The sequence below is a fragment of the Bactrocera neohumeralis genome, unplaced genomic scaffold, assembly GCF_024586455.1.
Source record: "Bactrocera neohumeralis isolate Rockhampton unplaced genomic scaffold, APGP_CSIRO_Bneo_wtdbg2-racon-allhic-juicebox.fasta_v2 cluster09, whole genome shotgun sequence".
NCBI lineage: Eukaryota > Metazoa > Arthropoda > Insecta > Diptera > Tephritidae > Bactrocera > Bactrocera neohumeralis.
Genome location: NW_026089622.1, coordinates 35,961,176 through 35,981,944, shown reverse-complemented (window position 1 = coordinate 35,981,944; position 20,769 = coordinate 35,961,176). Strand labels below are relative to the sequence as shown.

Here is a 20,769-nt window from a genome sequence, read left to right as displayed (position 1 = left end):
ATTAGAAATGATGTTTCTTCAGGAAAATCATTCGCTCACAACGGATAAAACGACTTCTGAGTGGTGATTTTAATGAATAAATACCAAGGTTTTACACAAAAATAATGCAGTCAATAAGTACAGTACGCTTTTGTATGCTTGCGCATTATTTTCTTTCGTTTGTCTTTCATTTTGCGAATTCTCAACAATTTTGTGTGACTTTATTTCTTTCGTTTCTGTTTCATTTCTGCGAATTCTTTGAATTTCTGAACGCGCGCATGCGTATACATACATTCATATGAGCATGTGCAGATAAACAAGATAGGATAGAAGATGTATGCCTTTTAACATCGTATACTATACTAATAAATATTTACCTTACTAATAGAAATTAAATTTATCACAGCAATATTATGTATATACTGAAATAATTTGAGTCAAATAAATGTCCCGTCGAAAGACTAAGGACAACGCTAAGATCCGTTTTTTTTTAATAAATTAAATACAAATGTTTAAAATGTTTTATTATTTATTATTTATTAAAATTGTACGCGACGAAAGAAAGGCTTCGTGTGTGTCAATTGGATTTCAGCTTAAGACTAATTTACAAAGAGAATGAAAATCTTGGTTTTGGCTATTGGCTATTGTTTACATTAAAATGAGTGTGCAGTTGGTCGCTTGATTCATTGGATGAGAGCTTATAGATTATTTGGTTTGTATAAGCGAAGACGCTTAAGGCGCGATCGCCACTGAATATCGGTCATTTGTTTACATTAAATTCTCTGCACAGCAAAAATGATGCGCAGCTCTTGTTATTTGTTTACTTGACTTTAATGGATGGGTGTGAGAATGAATGTGTCACCAAAATACTGATGCTGCAGTAATTGGATATTAGTAGATGGATGTGAGAGTGAATATGTCACTATATGTATATTAGGTATATTGCTGTGATAAATTTAATTTCTATTAGTAAGAAAAATATTTATTAGTATAGTATACGATGTTAAAATGCAAAAATTATAGACTAAGTCCGTCGAGATTCGAACCTGCGTTCACATTGTGACTTTTCATGTGCTTACCACCAACACCACCATTGACACTTTTGTGGCGTTGTCTTAAGTATGGTTTGGTTATGCATGTAAGAAATATACGATGGTTAAAGAAATTTCGTTTAAATATGGAAATATGCTTTTGTAGAACATTTGCTTTCGCAAACATACAGACAAATGTGCAAACGACATAATATATGTATGATTGTTTCGCATTTTGCTTCTACGCCGGTCAAATTTCTATACAAAAATCGACTGAAATGCATGAGAAAATAAAATGGACAACTAGGGCAAATAATTTTAAAAAAAATTTATTGATAATTAAATATAAATGAAAATACATGTAAATTTACTTAAATTTATTTAAATTTATTAAAAAACTTGTTTAAATTTATTAAGAAACTTATTTAAATTTATTGAAAAACTGCAAGGAAAAATAAAAAGAAAATTCATTTTACTTTGGCCCAGTTTTGTGCACAATACAGATGCAACGCCAATAATTATTACAAATAATATATGGCAACCCAATTCGAAGAGTACAAAGGAGAGATGGTTACGCTGCATATTCCCTTCCGGAACGAAGAGACAGAACTACTTTCCGAGTCAAAATTCCTTCATTTAGACTTTGCTTTATAAAATGTGCATAATGAATTTAAATGTTCTAGTTTTCTTTCATACAAAATGATATGCATTTCTGAATATCACTAAGAAGTATAACTTCTTCCGCGCGTAGGGACTCCACGCACATTTTTTTTACTGAAATTGAAAGGAATTTTTGATGACTCATGCCCAGCTCTTGACCGATGCTACGGCTGCTACTATGCCGGTCTCTTTCGACCAATTCAGCGATTTTATCGCAATTTTCGACGACAGGCCTTCCGGAGCGTGGCGCATCTTCGACCACCTCTACACCAGAACGAAAACGTTGCAACCATCGTTGTGCGGTGGAAATGGAAACTGTAACGGGTCTATAAACTGCATAAATTTTATTGGTGGCTTGAGATGCATTTTTGCCTTTATCGTAGTAATACTGTAAAATATGAAGTATTTTCTCTTTATTTTGCTTCATGTTTGCGACACTATAACTCACGAACGACTTAAAAGAAACGACAATCAATCAAACACGTCTTCGCGCGTGAAATGAGCTTTCCAAAAACTAGAACTACGCGCTTTCAGCGCCAACTAGCGAAAATACCGCAAGACTTTTTGACAACCTATTATATGTTCAGATTGACGAGAGATTTTGAATTCCGGGTAGTAGTACTGTAAAATATGCCGTATTTTCTCTTTATTTTGCCCCATGTTTTGCGACGCTATAACTCAAGAACAACTTAACACGTTGGCTGCCACGTCGCACGTTTTCATGCGACACTTAAATGTTACCCTAAGGCCACGTCGCACATTTTCGTACATTTTAATATGGAATTTTACATGGAATTTGGATTCTCTGGCCTGCGGTGAACATTTTGGTGTATTTCCCATGGCCGCTGTGTATTTTTAATGGTTTTTTTTGGGTAATAAAAAAATTGAGAATTTAAATTTGTCTTTTTATTCATTCTTTTAAAAATCAATTCATTTTTGAGCAAAAAAAATATATAAAAATATATATGTATGTAAATTCAAATTAAGATTACAATAAACTTAAAATTAGAAATTCAATTTGGAGATCAGTAGAAAAACAATGACTTAAACTTAAAAATTCAATTTGTTAATGGAGATCAGTGCAAAAATAATGCAACTAAAATATAAATTTATTAAAATTAATTCTTCTGGTGGGAATATTTAGGAAAACATTCTACACATAGTTGTGGTTTATTGGGACATATTGGGCAGTAAGTGTTGGTCCTTTTTAAGCTCTTTCTGGCTGTTACCCTATTAGTAGATTTTTTTGACATGGCATAACATAATACGCAAGCACGCCTTATTGTTTTTCCGTTATCGTCCTCTCTGTTTTCTAGAAAATGTTTTCCTTTTGTTATGGGTTCTGGAGACATGAAATCCAACAAAGCATTTGAAATCTCCTGCCGAAACTGGGTTATTGAAATTTGTTTGTTTGTATCCTTTTTATATATTATAAAGGCATTTACGACAAACATTCCAAGTAACGGTTCAAAAGCCACTTTGCGGTATCACTTAACACCTCTTTTCAGAGTGGCGGCGTAGGAGGTCATTTGATCGGATATATCAACACCTAATTTGGCTTTATTGTAATCAATAACAGCAAGAGATTTTTCAATAGCTCGTTGTCTTCGCTTCCTGGTGGATGGTGGGTTGTTGGTACTGGTGGATGGTTCATTACTGTCTACATTTGGATGGCTCGATGTGGCTACCATTACAGGGGGGTGTTTTGTCGAAAGAATTCTAACATCTCTGGTGTCCTTCCACTTTAACACAACCACTCCATTTCCCTCCTCACGGGCTACCATCTTAGCCATTTTAGCCATCCCGGCCCCCGATATTCAGCCTAGCAATCTCTGCAATTGCTGGAGTGTTGCCACTACGTTGTTGAGTCCAGTAGCGGGGCGATGCTGTGGTGCTTTTGGACGACGCCTGGTTGGTGCAACGTGGTGCGAACGCCACTGATGGGGCGCAGGCCGGGCTGCAGTAGCTCGGCGTCGTACCGTTTGGTCTCCTCGCGTTGGTCTACCCGTGCTTGGGGCAGCTGGCCAACCTGCATCGCGTCGTGGGGTTCAGTGCAGCAGCGTGTGATGTGGTCTGCCACACGTGTGGCATAAATCGGCTGAGACACACTCCTGCGTCCCATGCGTGTGCGACAGGCAGTTGAGGCAGTGCTCATGTGCCTGGGCCACACGCTGTCGTTGGGTTGGTGTTAGCTCCTTAAAGAGCCCACAGTGTTGGAGTCGATGTTTCCGGCGACACAGAGCATCGAATGCGACGCGGCTCGACTTCAGCGGATGGCGTTGATGGGGCTGCTCGAGAGCCACTACCGGAAGCGGCAGTCGATACCGTAGCATTGGTTGGGCGGGGCAGAGGAGTAGGCCCGACCGAACAGTTGGTGTCGGGATAGTAGGCATGTCCACGTCCATCTTGATCTCTGTAAAAAATTATATTTGAATATACATGGTAGTATATAAATGGAATATGCGATTGTGCCACGTTGTGTGGCATGACTGGGTCGTCGTATTGAACGACCATTTTTTTTTTGTAATTTTTATTGTTATTGTCAACGGTTTGTTGCGAGTTGCGATTTTAATGATTTGTTTTCATTGATTGATTGATTTTATTTCTATTTGTGTTTCGGCATTATGTTCGGATTATTTAGTATCGGATTTTCGTTATTATCCGCGGTTGGTAGAAAGCATAATTTAACCAGCGGTCTGGTGAGTATTCCGTTTTGAGTACGGAGATCAACGACCCGGATGTGGCCGTCTGAGCCATAATCGAGCTTTTCTATACGGCCAAGTCGCCACTCGGTAGGTGGGAGACAATCGTCGTTAATAAGTACACAATCTCCAAGCTTTGGCGCATTTTCTGATGTTTTCCATCGACACCTCTTGTGGAGGTCCTTTAACCGTCCGGTCAATGACCAAAGTTTCACCTTTCGTTCAATGACCGGGTACCCGGTACCCAGGTGGATCAGATGTAGAAGTCATTAGTATACTGAATAAAAATGTTTTTTTCTGTGTAAGTTGGCTACATGACATAGGAAATAACATATATGGGGACATAGTCTATAGTTCTCGTAGAAATAACGAAAGCGGAGTGGCAAGGTCAAATGATGTTTAGGTACCTAAGCCGTCCCCCTCCCCTGTCCATTTCGGTTGAAAAGAAAAAAACGTGTTCAGTTGGAATTCTACAAGCGTAGTGAACAGCGTAGAAGTAGTATACAGAGATAAATGAAAAAAATATACAAAATAAATATTATCATTATACACCATACTAATAAAAAGGCAATCTCAACGTATTTATATAGCATATAATGAAAAAATCCAGAAAAAAAACAATTGGAGTGGAAAAATCTCGAGCTGCAGGAATTTTATGCATTTTTGGCTATTTTGATATCTTCTGGCGCAAATAATTCAAATACTGACAATGCAGCTGTATTCATATCCATTATGCAATGAGTATCAATCGCTTCTGGAATATTATTCGTTTTATTCGATTTGACGATACCAATACTAGAGCTCAGCGCTTAGAAAGTGATAAAGCTACTCCAATACGAAACATTTGGACAATGTTAAATAGTAATTTAGCAAAACATTATAAACCAACAGAATACCAAACAATCGACGAGCAACTTTATCCATACCGAGGTCGAACTAGATTCACTCAATATATTCCATCAAAGCCAGCTAAATATGGAATTAAAATATGGTGGATATGTGATGCGGAAAATTCGTATCCACTTACTGGACAGCTTTACACTGGGAAATCGAAAGATGGGCGTGAGAAAAATGTTGGTGAAAGAGTTGTTAAAGACTTGGTGGCACCATATAAAGAATCCGGTAGAAACATTACAATGGATAATTTCTTCACAACTCTGCCACTAGCAAAATTTTCATTATCTTGGAACTTGACGATTGTTGGTACTCTGAAGAAAAATAAAGCACACATTCCACCAGCAATGGCTGTTTCAAAAACTCGAGAAAAATTATCCACTGTGTTTGGCTTTCATGAAAAAGAAACTCTATGTAGTTATGTGCCAAAAAAAAAACAAGGTAGTAATTATGCTATCATCAATGCATCATGAAGCAAAAATTAGTGATAGTGCACAGAAAAAAACCGAAATCATCGAGTTTTATAACTGGTCCAAAGCTGGAGTAGACACGATGGATAAAATGCTTGGTAGATATACTACAAAAAGGTCAACTCAACGATGGCCTCTAGCATTTTTTTACAATATTCTCAATATTGCCTGCCTTGCAGCATATATTCTGTATTATGAGAATAATAAAATGCTTGTTAAAAAATCGTATGAACGACGCTTATTTTATCGGCAATTGGGCAGAGAGCTGTGTACTCCATTTGTTGAAAATCGTGCGAATAATGCACAAATTATGAGGCATTTCTCAACGAAAGTGGCGATTGAATCTCTTCTTGGTCGAGCTGTCAATCCAAATGTACAGCCAACATCATCTGTATCATTGAGACCTCAGAAGCAGCGCGATTCAACTGGAAGGAAAAAGATTACTGGTGTATGCTATGAATGTCTTCACATTGAATTCAAAAAACGTCGCAAAACTAGAATAATATGTTCAGTATGTGAGAAAAATATTTGTGATAAACACTGTATTACAACCACGACATGTGAAGGATGTACAGAATAATTTAATACACTTTAATTCTTATATAGCACTGTATCATAATAAATACAGCAATATAAATAAACAAATAGTAAAAAATAGAAAATAATATTACTAAAATAAATAAAAACGGAGTTATTTTGTTCTTACTAACTATTTTTTTTTCTCAGCGGGTACCCGGGTACCTGGTTATTGAACAGAGGGGGTATCAAGTTTGATAGCTAATAACTTTTATTAAATAATTGATTCTAAAAAAATTTGATGAAAAATGGGTGTCAAATAACTTTAATTTTGGGGATCCAGGCGGCCATAAAATTTTTTTGAGGAGGAGTTAAGAAAAATTGACATGTAAATTGAAATGGATACCCAGGTACCCGGTCATGGACCGGACGGTTAAATAGTCTTCTTTCCATCTGCGACTGAAATTATGATGGAGAATTTTAATTATTTCCCATCGATTTAAAAAGGATAGCGACTCCACGCCTGGCTCAGGTGTGGCCAGAATGGGTGCTCCTTTTAGAAAGTGCCCTGGTGTTAGGGCTGTGAGATCAGAGGGATCTTGCGAGAGTGTTGTTAGTGGCCGTGAATTGAGAACGGCCTAAATGCGAATTAATAGAGTTGTAAATTCTTCGTAATTAAATTTGTAGTTTCCAGCTACCTTTTCTAAGTGGGATTTGAAGCTTTTTACAGCTGATCCCCATAAACCACCCATATGAGGAGCTCTTGGGGGGATGAATTGCCAATTAATGCCTTGGGGGGCGTACTTTTGTACAATCTCAGGGGAGACTTGTTTAATAAAGTCCATAAACTGTTTTTCTGTGGCTCTTTGAGCTCCGATAAAGGTTTTCCATTGTCGCTCATAAGTTTGGACGGAAAACCGCGTCGTCCGACGAAGCGAGCAAATGCCGCGAGAAAAGCCTCTTTTGTCAGATTAGTACATAGCTCGAGGTGCACTGCTTTTGTCGTAAAACAGACAAAGACAACCACGTAGCCTTTCATTAGGGTAGGAGACCTTAGCATGGACGCCTTTATCTGAAAAGGCCCAGCAAAATCAACACCTGTGATAGTGAAAGGCAGAGCGAAGTTGCAGCGTTCCGGTGGAAGTGCGGCCATAATCTGCGTCCTCATCTTCTGTTTATGCATAGTGCAGATCTTGCACATGAAAATGCACTTTTTTATTTGAGGCTTAAGCCGTGGAATATAGAACTCTTGGCGGATTATATATTGCATTAGGCGATGTTCCGTGTGCAACATTAGTGTGTGTACATACTTGAGTAGCAATGTTGCAAGTCGAGACTTCTCTGGTATTATTAGAGGATGGCGTTCGTTAAATGTCAGGCTTGAGTTAGCAAGCCGACCATTAGCACGAAGGAGACCTTTCGTATCCAGAAATGGATTTAGTACTAAGAGTGAGCTCTTTTTGTTAATCGGCTTCGATTCTCTTAGTATTAAAATCTCGCAGCTGAAGTGGCGCGACTGAGTATAAGTGATAAGAGCGACCTTTGCCTTTTCTAGGTCTAGGTGCGTCAATGTATCGCCTTGGGGGTATACTGTGCGTATTCCCTTAATTCTAAGTTTGAGTCGCTCTATGAAGTTGAGCACGTAAGCGATTACCCTGAGGGCTCGAGGGTATGATCAAAATCGCTCAAGGATGTCAGTATCATCCAATGTCGTGTGAAAGGAGTCGATTTTTCGACTTTCGGGGGCAATTATATTGCGTATGGGCGATCGTGGCCAAGAATCGGGAGATTCTATTAACCATCGAGGACCATTCCACCAAAGAGTGGTGGTTGCAAGGTGCAGAGGCTTGCACCCCCTTGTACCTAGGTCAGCAGGATTGTCAGCACTGGCCACGTGTCGCCAAGTGGCTGATCCCACTAGGTCAAGGATTTGAGACGTTCGATGTGAAATATACGTCTTCCATGCATGTGGAGGTTTTTCTAACCAGGCTAATACAATTTCAGAATCAGACCAGAGATACAATTTGTATTTGGTCATATTTAGATGCGTTTGCACCATGGATACGAGTTTGGCTAGTAGTAGCGCACCACATAGTTCCAGTCGTGGCAGACTTATTGTTTTTAGCGGAGCCACCTTTGCTTTGGCTACCAGTAGGTGACTGGAGGTCGCTGTGTCAGATTGTGTGCGCACATAGATGGTGGCACAATATGCCTTTTAAGAGGCATCACAGAAGCCATGTAGTTCGACTTTATGCTCTTGGGCATAATTTATCCATCGTGGGATTTGGATCTGTGAGATATCATTCAGATTACCCGCGAACTGGGACCACTTTTCTAAACGAAGTGATTTCACTTGTTCATCCCAGTCAGTTCCGTCTAGCCACAATTCTTGTATTAGAATTTTTGCTTGTATTATTATTGGCGAAAGTCATCCTGCGGGGTCGAAAAGTTTTGCCACCGAGGATAAAATTTGCCTCTTTGTAATAGCTGATAGTGCGGATATTGACCCATTAGTGTATGAAAACTGGTCAGGTATCGCATTCCATTGTATCCCCAAATTTTTCGTTGTGCTTTCCTTTTCGAATTTAAGGAAATTAGTGTCTAATAGATTTTCTTTAGGTATGTCTTTTAAAATATTAGGGTTATTCGCCGTTATCTTTTTCAACGGAAACCCTGCTGTATTGAGCGCTTGTGTCACTTGTGCTAGTGACTCGTATGCCTGTGGAAGATTGTGGCTTCCAGACAGAATGTCATCTACATACGTTTGTGTTTTCAACACTTGTGTTGCCAGAGGAAATTCTTACTTTGTGTCTTCTGCCAGTTCGTGGAGTGTACGAATGGCGAGGTATGGGGCACAGTTTACGCCAAAGGTAACTGTTTTTAATTTAAAGTCGCGTAGTGGACTATTGGGAGATTTTCGGAAAATAATTCGCTGAAAATCTTGATCATCTTTATGTACGACTATTTGTCGATACATTTTCTCAACATCCCCACTGAAAACGTATTTGTATATACGCCAATTTAGTATGAGGAGCATTAAATCTGGCTGAAGCGTGGGTCCCGTAAATAAAATGTCATTTAGAGAATTCCCCGAGCTTGAGGATTTTGATGCATTAAAGACAACTCTTAGCTTTGTGGTTTTTTTGTCTGGCTTGATTACTGCATGATGTGGCAGGTAAAAAGAACTGTATTTACTTTTTATAATTTTTTCGCCAGGGCTGACTTCCTCCATGTGGTCTAAATGGAGGTATTCTTCTAAAACCCTATCGTATTCTGGTTTTAGCTCGCCTTTTTTAAGTAGAGTTTTTTCCATACTTAATAACTGTTGGATAGCAGAGGTACGAGAATGACCTAAGGCGAGTGTGTGGGGAAATTCTGGCTTTAGTGGTAGTCGTACGACGTACCATTATATAATCGAGTAGTTGTGGATTTGTAAAAATCCTCACAATATCGATCTTCTGGGGTTGTGATTGATATGGGGGGAAGTTCTTCTAACTCCCAAAATTTCTTCAGTCGAGTATTGAGGTACTCGTTTGAGATTTCCTCAACTTGAGTTGTCGTTGTTGTGACTGGTTCCGCAACTAGTCCGCTTAGGACCCATCCGAAAATGGTATTTTGCGCCAGAAGTGTTTTTGTAATTTTCTCAATACCTTCGAGAATAATTTGTGGTATGAGATCGCTGCCTAATAGAATATCTATTTGAGCGGGAGTGTTGCAGTTGGGGTCTGTTAACTTAAGGTGTGAAACCTTTTGCTAATGTTTGCTATTTATATGATAGCTTGGAAGCATGTTTGTTAGTTGCGGTAAGACAATAGCTTCTGCTTGAATGCGCTTATCCGCTTGGGGGGAAATAAGGGTAATGGGACAGATTTTGTTTGAGTTTTGTACTACTCTTCCGCCCATTCCCGTAATTTCAAAATAAGCTAGTTTTGCTGGCAGTTGTAGCCTACTTTGTGCCCTTGAGGCTATAACAGATCGTTGATATCCTTGATCTATTAAGGCCCTAAGTTTAAACAGTTCTCCTCGGTGCTCGATGGAGACCACTGATGTGGGTAATAATACACTGCTTTGGTTTTCGCTGTGTAGCGTCTGAGTTTTTAAAGCCTTTGAGCAGCATGGTGCTTCTTGGCAATTTTCTGAATTTTGTAAGTCGGGATTTGCTGTTGCAACAAATCCCGCAGCTCTTTTAATATTAGCGTTATTTTGAGCGAAGCTGGAAAAATTTGTAATTTGAAGCATTGAGTTATGTCGTTTATGGCAATAAACGCAATTAAATTTGCTTTCGCAATCTTTGAGCGCATGCGCATGAGACAAACAATTGGTACACAGTTTTTTTGTTCTTACGAAATTGTTTCTTTCGTTAATGTTTAGTTTTTTAAATTTCTCGCAAGATTTCAGCCTGTGCCCTCCTTTCCACAGTTCGCATGACGTATGTTTATTTTGTTCGGATGTGAACGCTTGTGTTTTGAAAAAACTACGATTTAAGTTGTTGTTGTTACTCGCTTGGGGCCTACTGAAGCTTCGATTTAGGTCATGTTGAACGTTTTTAGTTCTGACCATTTTTTTATCTACCCTTTCTGCAATTTCGTATTGGGTAGTTAAGAAATCGTTCATTTGTTGCCACGTTGGGCACTTTCTTCGTGATGAAAGCGATTGCTCCCACAAAAGTAACGATTTTTCTGGTAATGCGGATGTGCATATATTTACCAGAATGGGGTCCCAATTGTCTGTGGGAATATTCTGTGTCGCTAGAACCGACAAGCAATTTGAAACAGTGGATTGAAGTTTTATAAATTCTTCACTTGTTTCTTTTTGAATTTTTGGTAAATTCATTAATATTGTGACTTGTTTGTCGACTAATATTCTTTCGTTCTCGTAACGAGCTTTTAGAGCTTCCCAAGCATAATTGAAATTTTCGTCATTAAGAGCGAACTGTTTGACTATTACGCCTGCTTGATCTTTTGTTTTGTATCGGAGGTGATACAATTTTTGCGCTTGGGATAATTTAGGATGGTTTATGTACACGGCCGTAAACATGTCCTGGAAGGACGGCCATTGTTCATAACCTCCATGAAATATTTCTGTATCGCATGCTGGCACTTTAAGGTGAATGCCTGAACTCGCCTCTTGGCTTTGAATTTGTGGCAGCTGTACTCTCGGTTGTGGAGTAGGTGCAATTGCTTTAATTAATCTCAATTGGTTGGAGATCATAGCTCTCGTTTCCTCGGACTGGTCTAAGCAGTGTTCATATTTGGAGTATGCTGAAGATTTGAAATTTTCAGGTAGATCTGATTCATCAGATTCTACAATTGCGTCATACGCAGCTTGGAGACGTGTCCAGAAATTGCTTAGATTTTCTTTTTTGATTTCTAATACCGATTCAGAATTGTCTTGAATCGGTGAAGATGAAAACCGAGTGCAGTATCGAATTAGACTGTCACTCTCAGCAATAAATTTAGTATATGAAATATCTTTCAGCTTTTTTTGCTTTGTAGCACCCTGCTTTGAGCGTGTAGCATCAGCAGGTGTACATGGGCTCTTTTCTTCTGAAATCATTTTTTGTACTTTTAAATATTGTATTGATTTAGATTCCTTAGAATCTCCGTTCATTTAGATAATATGATAAAATTGAAAATATGAGAAAAAAAATTCTCTCAGTGTACTTCTGATAATAATAAGTACGCGTGAAATCTTTAAGATAAAAAGTTTTTTTTTTGTTGTATACGTAATGTATCAAATAACGAACGCGTATTTCGTTTTACTTATTCTCGGTGCTTATGTATTTAGCTACTGGTTTGTTCTTGTTTTTGTTTTTTATTTTATTCCATGTTTCGTACTCGTTAGCAAATATTCGCGTGTACGAGCGATAATGCAAAAAGGAGAAAAAGGTTGATGACCTTTGTATATAAGTTTGATCAATATGTGCATGTTTATTTGCATACGTAAGATGCTAAAAATTAATTTTTTGTTTTTTTTGCAATGACGGGTGCCGATTTTGTCTTTGAATATAAGTATGTGTGTGTCAACACTTGAAAATGGCAATACTTATGTATTTGCTTTTCCTTTCTACCAACTCTTGAAATTTTTTGTGTTATTTTGACCGTAATTTTTTTTTTTTAATTAGTAAATTCTAAAATTTTTAATAAATTAAAATTTCGCATTTATCGTTTTATTTTTTCCAAATTTTGTAAAATTTGTTAAATTTTAATTTAATTTTGTACCCTATGTACGTTGTATATACCGGCATAGGCAAATTGTATGCCGTATATACATATGTATGTGCGTATATTATTTCCCGTACGGATAACGCGGGAATAGAGAATCGGTGAAGAGCAGGTATGCACTTTTGGTTAATATGTAAAAATTTTAGTTATGCTGTTTATACATACATGTGGGTGTATGTCGCATTAATTTTGTTTCTCACTTTGCTTCGGAATGTAAGGTATGTTCATATGAAAGTGGTAAGTATTGGCATATGTGTATGTTTGGTTTTGTTATTTTTCTTTTCTCTTTTTAAATTTCGCAATTGCTAGCTTACTTTTTGCGCAATCCTGCTTATACTGTTTTGAGTATAAGGGGTATTGCCGGAAAATTACTATATACCGTTCATACATATATTTGGATGTACATATGTAATGTACCAAACTGTTTTCGTTTTCCCGGAAATCAACCGTAAGTTCGGACAGTTTGGTAGCAACCGTTCTATTAAAATTTACAGGATCGTATACAGTTTTTAGAGAGATCAACTGTAAATTTCAACATACATATATGCAAAAAAGTATAAATTATTTGAAATAATAGATGGAGTTGATACACTCACTTTGTGCCGCTTCAAGGGACTTTGAGGGCTTTATACGGTTTTGAATGTGGGTGAGTTTAGTTTATGCCAATGCGTCCAATCTGCTTCCTTGTCCGTTTCCTTTCCTGTATAGTGTTCCTTGTTCCGTTGTTGTTAATTTCCCTTTGTTGGTTGGTTTTCCTTCGTTGGGTTGACTTTCGTACGTTGGTTTTAGGTTTTTATTACTTTTAATATTATTATTATTTTTTGTGTTTTTAATTTTTTGTTTCACGTTTATGAATGTTTAATTTTCACCAAGACTATATTTTAGTCATGTATGTTAAGCTTCGCGCCCGTGTGGATGTTTTTTTGTTAAATAATATTTCGCGCCCGATTTTCCGTATTTTTTTTTTTTTGGTTTTTGGTTTTAAACACTGTATTTTATGTACATGTATTTATATGTTGCTTTTTTTCATATAACTGCACACGCAGAGTTAAGTTTTTGTTATTATTGTATTTTCTTTTTTTCGATTTTGTTACCACAACACGGAACCGCTTCGTGTCCGTTTTTCAAACCGCTTTTTATTTATTGTATATGTATACCGCGATTATTTTATTATACATTTATATATATATATTTGTTTTTGAAATTTTTGGTTTATATGTATGTGTATGTATATGTGAATATACCACTTTTTCTTTTTTATAACATTTTTTTTTCTTTCGAAAAATTTTTTTTGTTTTTTTTTTATATGTATATAGGTATGTATGTATATGTATCTGTCACCGCACTTTTTTGTTAGATTTAATTTTATATATTTAAATGTATTTGTATATGTCACCGCACCTTTTATTTTTTGTATATTTGAATATTTCACTTTATATTTTTGCCGCTTGAATCTGTTTTTTTTTCTTTCCAATAGTGCCTTTCTTAGCGGCTCGAAGGACCAATGTTTGCTTAGGTGCCCACTTCACTTGACCCGTAAGACACTTACCACTTTGTTTTACTTTTTCTTCTTTAAATAAAAGTTAAGTCACTAGGGTAATTTAATATGGATTTAATTTCGATTTTCTTTTGAATCCCTATACAAATCTTAACAAATTTGGAAAAGGCTGCTACAATTAACTTCGGTTCGATTTTCGAAAAGGCGCGAGGATTACAGCGACGGTGTTTAAGTTTCGATGGCAGGTCAAAACGAGACTGAAGAAAACTTTGAATTTGACCCTTTTGACAGTGTGATATGTGTTTGCGTGTGTGGATGTCCTCTCGCGTGTGGGTGGTGTTGATGTGTGGGTCCTGTGGAATGTGGGTTCTGTGTGTGTGCTGTATTGGTGTAGTGGCATTAGGTGGGGGGCGGCTTATCTCATTTAGCCAAGGCTATTAAAGGTACTGTAAACTTATTTCTGAACAGCGAAAGCGGAATTGTTTCCTTGGAAAAGTTGAAATGTGCATTGTTGATAGAATTTCAAACAGCAACGAACAGTGCTACCATACACAAACAATTAAGTGAAAGAAAAATAAAAAAAGACGAAAACGTACAAGATTATTTTTTTTTAAATGAAATAAATCGCATGAAGGGGAAACGTGGAAAATGCTGCTTTTATCCAGTATGTGATGGCATAAGAGATTTAAGTTTAAACAAAAGGATTTTATACGGCGCTCATGATATGACGGAATTTAAACAAAAACTGAAAATATACGAAATGGTGCGATCGAAATCAAAACATGAAGAAAAAGAAAAGAACAAGAAAGTAAATAGTGATTTTAACAAAGAAATAATAAATTCAGAAGAACGAAGTATAGATAGATTCAAAAAAAACAGTGAATAATGTTGAAGCGAAAATGGGCATTCATTGTTATAATTGTGGTGTAAAAGGCCATAAAAGTATTGATTGTAAAGACAGAGAGAAAGGCGTAAAATGTTTTGGGTGTAATAACTTTGGTCATATGTCAAAAAATTGTTCAAACAAAAACATACAAAGTGACAAACGTAATTTACAAATTTTTAAAACAAGTAAAGATATAATGATGAAAGAAGTAGTAATGGCAGATGAGAAGTAGTTAGCTTTGTTTGATACAGGCAGTAAATTTTAAGTTGTTACATATGGAGTGTACGAATTATTGAAGAAACCGAAGTTGATAGAACCAAACTTTTATTTAGTGGGATTTGGACAAAAATCAAATGAGAACAACGTGAAACCGATTGGACGTTTTGAAAAAAGTGTAGAAATAAACAATAACATTTTCAATTTAAATTTTCACGTTGTACCATCAAACAGCATAGACGTTAATATTATTATAGGTGAGGAATTATACTCCCAAGCTGAAGTGCGAATTAATTCAAGTGGTATTTTTGTACAAAAATTAAATACGTGTGACATATTTGAGGAATATGCGCTGATGAAAATTGATAAATGTAAAGAAGATGTAAACGTGGACCCACTTACAAGTGCTGCTGCAAAGCAAAAAGTTTTTGATTTAATTGAACTATATACGCCCAATGAAACTAAAACAACAAATGTGAGAATGACAATAGTGTTAAAAGACGATAGCCAATTCTTTCTGCACCTAGAAGACTTCCTTTTAGTGAAAGGCAGATAATTGACAGGCAAGTTGAACAATGGCTTGAAGACGAAATTGTTGAAATTTCAGAGTCTGAATTCTGCAGTCCAGTAGTATTGGTGAAAAAACGCGATGGCACACCCAGGTTGTGTATAGACTACCGACGCATAAACAAAGTAATAATTAAGAAAAGATTCCCACTGCCCTTAATTGAAGACCAACTCGATCGATTACAAGGCTCCAAGGTATTTAGCACGATTGATCTAACAAACGGGTTCTTCCACGTTGACGTGTCTGATGCAAGCCGGAAGTATACATCATTTGTAACACATAACGGTCAATACCAAATTCTCAAGGTTCCATTTGGATTGAGCAACTCTCCTGGCGTTTTTCAGAGATATGTAAATGCTATATTTCGAGATTTTACAAAAGAGGGGATTGCTCTCCCTTACATCGACGATGTTATAATTCCGGCAACTGACGAAAAAAATGCGCTAATTCGATTCGAAAAGGTTCTAAATTTGTGCCAAGATTATGGGCTTCAAATTAACAGAAAGAAATGCCAATTTTTACAAAGACAAGTGGAATTTTTAGGCCACGTTATAGAAAATAACCAAGTCGCTCCATCAAGTGTGAAAATAGAAGCTGTTATGAAATATCCATTACCAAAAACGTTGAAACAGTTAGATAGTTTCCATGGCCTGGCCGGGTACTTTAGAAAGTTCATACGCAACTTTACATTAATTGCAAAGCCGCTGAATGGATGAACAAATTAAATCATTTAATACATTAAAAACCCTTTTAAGTCAAAAACCAGTATTAAGTACGTATACAATCAGACGTATGAAACGGAAGTACACACAGACGCATCCATAAATGGTTACGGCGCTGTTTTATTACAAAAAACCCCAGATGATAGTCAATGGCACCCCGTGTATTATAATGGGTTGTCAAAAACGTCTTGCGGTATTTTCGCTGGTTGGCGCTGAAAGCACGTAGTTCTAGTTTTATTCGTCGCATCGGGTCATGCTATACCTTTTTGGAAAGCTCATTTCACGCGCTAACACGTGTTTGATTGATTGTCGTTCGTGAGTTATAGCGTCGCAAACATGGAGCAAAATGAAGAGAAAATACGGCATGTTTTACAGTACTACTACGGTAAAGGCAAAAATGCATCTCAAGATGAGTAGATTTCCGATTTTAACAATTACCATAGATGACGTTACTTCAAAAATCAAAGATTCACAAACACAAGATGAGGAACTGCGACTAATTACAAAAATTTTGCAAGAAAAGGAAAGTTATGAAGATTACTTTATGAAGGGTGACATTTTACATAAATTAGTAAACGACTGCGAGTTATTAGTCATACCCAAATGCATGCAAAGAGAAATTATACGACGAGCCCACGAAAAAGGGCATTTCGCTTTAGCAAAAACTAAAGATATTATATCCAGAGAATTCTATTTTTCCAAACTGAATGAAAAAATTCAAAAGTGTATTTCCAATTGCGTTCAATGCATCGTTGCCAATCGCAAAAAAGGAAAACAAGAGGGCGAGTTACATCCATTACATAAAATAGATATTCCATTACATACGTACCACGTCGATCATTTAGGACCGCTAGAATCTACAAACAAAATCTATAAGTATATATTTGCAGTAATCGACGCATTTACAAAATTTTCTTGGCTATATCCTACGAGCCAAATCAACATCAGCAAAAGAGGTCATCAGTAAGCTAATGACCCAAAGCATCAATTTTTGTAATTCAGTTAAAATTATCTCTGATAGAGGTTCGGCATTCACGTCCGACGAATTTAAAGAATACTGTCGATTAGAAAACATAAGGCACGTTAAGATAACTACAGGACTACCACGTGCCAACGGCCAAATTGAAAGATTGAACAGCACAATAATTGCAGTTTTATCCAAACTAAGTATCGAAGATGCAACAAAGTGGTATCGTTATGTCGACCGAGTACAACAGGTACTAAATTCCACGTATCATCGAAGCATAAATATGACACCGCTTGAAATGATGATTGAGACCCGAATGAGGTCTTAAGAAGATATTTATATTAAAGAACTCATCGAAGAACAATTAATGCAACAGTTCAACCAAAATAGAGACAAAATGCGCAACGACGGGAAAAAACAAATCCTTAAAATTCAAGAAGAAAACCAAAGAATCATACAATCTGCGACGTAAAAAAGCTCATATTTACAAACTAAATGATACTGTTGCTATAAAACGCACACAATTAGGTAGCGGTTTAAAGCTCAAACAAAAGTTTTTAGCCCCTATCGAATGACTAACGTTAAACCGAACAACACTTACGATGTCCAAAAACTAGGTAACGGCGAAGGTCCAGAAACAACAACAACCGCAGAATTTTTAAAAGAATGGCTAAATACATTTGATGACGACGATTCTACTTAATTATTCGAAACGAATATCACGCAGGATGGCCGATGTGTGGGAATGAAACGATATGGCTGCACAGAGAAGAAGAAGAAGAAGATCAGCGTAAGAAGTGTCCTTTGTATTCTTGAAATCAATAGTTTTGTTTAATAAACCACATTATTAATTTGTTAAATATAATTAATCTTGTCTACATAATTGATCTTGCCCACATCAATGGGTTTTGATTCTCTTAATAATAAAATATCGTGGCTGAAGTAGGGCATTTGAGTTGATACGTTTAAAGCACCTTTGGCTTTTGAAGTTCTGGGTGCGTCAATGTATCGCATTGGAGAGATTCTGGAGAAACTCTCTTAGATTTATTTTAAAATCGCTCAAGGATGTCAGAAGCATCCAATTTTATGTGAAAGGAGTCGACTTTTGACTTTCTGGGGCAATTACATTGCACATGGGTGATTTTGGCCAAGAATCGGGACATTATGTTAACCGTCGTAGGCTTTTACACCAAAAAGTCTTGAGCCTAGGTCTGTAGGACTTTCAGCCAAGTGTCTGAACAGACTAAGCCAAGTTGTGACGTTCGATTAGAAATGTACGTCTTCCATGCAGGTGGTAATTTTCCAACCAGACTAGAACAGTTTCAGAATCGGACCAGAGATGCAATCTGTATTTTTCCATCTTTTAGTCGGTCTGCACCATGGAAACTAATTTTGCGAGTAATAGGGTGCCACACAGCTCAAGTCAAGGGACACTTAATGTTTTTAAGAAAGCTACCTTAGCTTTTGCTTGCGGTCGCGGTACCGTATTGTGTGCGCACGTAGACAGTGGTACAGTATGCCTTCTCAGAGGCGTCAAAGAAGTCGTGTATTGTATTCGGGGGAAGGGCTTACCCACCTTGGAATTTGTATCTGCGGAATGTAATTCAGATTACTAGTGAACTGGGACCATTTTTCTAAGCGAAGAGATTTCACTCGTTCATAAAAGTCGGTTGCGTCTATATCAATTCTTGAATAAAGATTTTCGCTTGTATCTTAATTGGCGAAAGCCATTCTGTGGGGTCGAAAAGTTTTGCCACATAAGATTGAATTTGTTGATTTCTTATAGCGGATAGTGAAGATATGGACTCTGTAGTGTGTGAAAAGTGGTCAGGTGTCGCTTTATATAGAATTCCCAGTTTTTGTGGTACTCTCCTTTTGGAAATTAAGAAAATTTGTGTCCAACAAGTTTTCTTTCGGCACTTATTTTGCTAAATCTGGATGATCTTTTTTAGTAGAACCTTGCGGTTTTGAGGGCTCTTAAAACCTGTGATAAGGATTCGTATGATTGTGGAACTGTGTGTACTTACGTTTGTGTTTTGTACACAGATATTACCTTAAGAAAAAATTTTTCAAAGAAAGTTTTCTTATTTACGAATTAAAGCATTCGTTGGGGATTTCCACAACTTCAGTTGTAATGATGGTAACTAGTTCCGTAACTAGTCCACTTAGGATCCAACCAAAGTATTTTGTGCCAGAAGTATGTTTGCAATTTTCTCAATACATCTAGTATAGTTTCAGTGGTATGAGATCTGCTAGCTTAATGTGGGAAACCAATATCTGCTATTTATATGATAGCTCGGAAGCATATTAGTTAACTGCGGTAAGGCAATACCTTCTACTTGAATGCGCTTACCCACTTGGGAGGAAATTAGCTTAATGGGGCAGATTTTATTGAGTTTTTGAAATACTCTTCCGCCCATTCCCGTAATTTCAAAACTGGCTAATTTTTGTTGGCAGTTGTAGCCCTGAGTTTAAACAAATCTCCCCGGTGTTCGATGAAGACGACTAGTTTGCTTTGCACTTGAACAGCAACAAAAATTTTTAATATGTGACATTGAATGATGCCGGTTATGGCAATTCTATTTAAATTATTGTTGCTGCTGGCTTGGTCGTGTTGAGTACTTTCTGGCTTAGTTTTTTTTTTGTCTACTCTTTCTTTGAACTCATACTGAGTAGATAGGAAATCTTTCATTTGTTGCTAGGTGGGACATTTCCTTGATGAGAGCGATTGCTTCCACAATAATAACGATTTTTCTGGTGATGCTGTCGTCTGTGGGAACGTTTTGTGTCGATTAAACCGACAAATGTTTGAAACAGTGCATTTAAGTTCATTATTATAGTTATTTGCTTATCGAACAATATTATTTCGTTTTCATATCTGGATTTAAGAGCTTCCCTAGCCAAATTGAAGTTGTGGTTATTTAATTCGAACTATTTGACTATTACGCCTGCTTTGTGTGCATTTGATAATTTTCGATGGTTTATGTAAACGACTGTGAACATGTCCCGGAAGGTCGGTTATTGTTCATGTTCCACCATAAAACATTTTTGTGTTACATGCGGGCATCTTGAGGTAAATATCCAAACTAGTGAAGTGAATACTCGAATGTGGATAGGTGCAATTGCTTTAATTAATTTTAACTGGTCAAAAGTCATTGCTTTTGTATCTTCAATCTGATCTAAGCAGTTTTCATATTTGGCGTAAGCCGAGGATGTAAAATTTTTTGGTAGATCTGAGTCGTCAGATTCTACTATTGCGTCATAAGAAACGAAGGTGAAAACCGTGTAGCTTCTTTAGGTGTACATGGACGTTTTCCGTCAGAAATCATCTTTTGAACCTATAAGTGGATCTTTTTGTACATGTCCTTATGTGCAAATGATAGGTTTACGCAATCCTACTTGTTTATGTTTGTAAAAGAACAAGAGGTGATGGTTT

General features: G+C 37.0%; 1 protein-coding gene across 3 annotated transcripts in view; it reads left to right on the top strand.

Annotated features, from left to right (window-relative positions):
• The window catches only part of LOC126764210 (uncharacterized), a 99,698-nt gene that overhangs the window by 8,203 nt on the left and 70,726 nt on the right, over positions 1-20,769 (top strand). The window lies entirely within an intron of this gene.